Source organism: Anneissia japonica, unplaced genomic scaffold, assembly GCF_011630105.1.
Source record: "Anneissia japonica isolate Jap-2015-1 unplaced genomic scaffold, ASM1163010v1 scaffold214756_len1207_cov175, whole genome shotgun sequence".
Taxonomy (NCBI): domain Eukaryota; kingdom Metazoa; phylum Echinodermata; class Crinoidea; order Comatulida; family Comatulidae; genus Anneissia; species Anneissia japonica.
Genome location: NW_022701493.1, coordinates 1 through 1190, shown reverse-complemented (window position 1 = coordinate 1190; position 1190 = coordinate 1). Strand labels below are relative to the sequence as shown.

Sequence of the window (1190 nt, the reverse complement as noted above, 5' to 3'; positions counted from 1 at the left end):
GCAGACGTGCGGCCTTCTGTTAACTTAGCTTGGTCTAAGCCACTGTCTACACCAAGAGGTTCTAATTTGGCCCTTGGTAACCATTGCCTAAAAACAATATAAAATATCAAATCATAAACCTGGTAAAATAATAAACACAACAAATACAGACTTAGATAATTAAAAATCAAATAAAAACTTTCTATCTGACTAGAATGAAGGAATATAGGATAACAGGCTGACCAATGAGAAGACAGGTTATAAAATAACCTTTACATTTGTACTAAACAAAGCACTTTAGTTTACACAATGAAAATGAACATCACATTGGAAATTAAAAGCAAAAAATTCAAATTTTTCAACATTTCTCATTGCAGACCCAACAAAACTGTACAATGATGTTCCTTTTCCATAAAAGCTTAAAAAACCCAACACCATAGCATAATCCATAGATACCTAAATGTTAGTCTTGCACAATAGATTTTCAAAAATATTTAGCTTCCAGTATGCAGTATTCATTAGTTTTTAGCCTAGCTTCAGTTTGGATGGATACAAATGAAACATAAATATAAATTATAATCAATCATAGTAAACATTAATTAATCATTATAATTGCTTCATCAGAAAACTTACCATGTGCGCTTATTGTCAAAAAATAATACCAAGTAGAGATGCTCTTCAGCAAAGACTTTCTGGTTGAGCACCTCGAGTGGCGGTACAGGGATTGGAACACCGTTGTGTGTGAAGCCTACACGGGGCATTCTGGGATTGATTATCTGAAAATACAAATAAAAATTGGACTAAAATAAAAACGCAAACAATGTACCAATGCAAATTATCTATGATTACTGACTGAGCCACTGTGATGGATTTGATGTTGCTTGTTGAAGAAAGGCAGGCACTGGCATGAGAAAAAATAGGAAATAAAAGAAATGCAGGAATTGGATTTTTAAAGAATGTAATTAATATTCATCACTATTCATCAATATTCATATCTATATTCTTTCAATCATGTTGTTAAGTTTAAATTTAATGCAAGATATCCGCACTAATATATAAGTAGAGATGTTACAGAATTTAACAAAGGGAGTATGTGTGTGAGCAGATCATTCTAGCCTGGAGTTGTCACTTACCAGGGCTGGGTAAGAAGGGTAGCCTCGGCATTTAGCCCAAACAAGATCCAATGGGTTTAATGGGATGTCGTCCTCGTC

At 33.7% G+C, this 1190-nt stretch overlaps 1 long non-coding RNA gene across 1 annotated transcript; it reads right to left on the bottom strand.

The window, feature by feature from the left end:
* Positions 1–1190, bottom strand: LOC117103560. The gene is made up of 3 exons (XR_004444612.1): positions 1113–1190; positions 613–755; positions 1–87 (listed from the first exon to the last, which is right to left on the bottom strand). It is a non-coding gene; the product is annotated as an uncharacterized LOC117103560 (long non-coding RNA).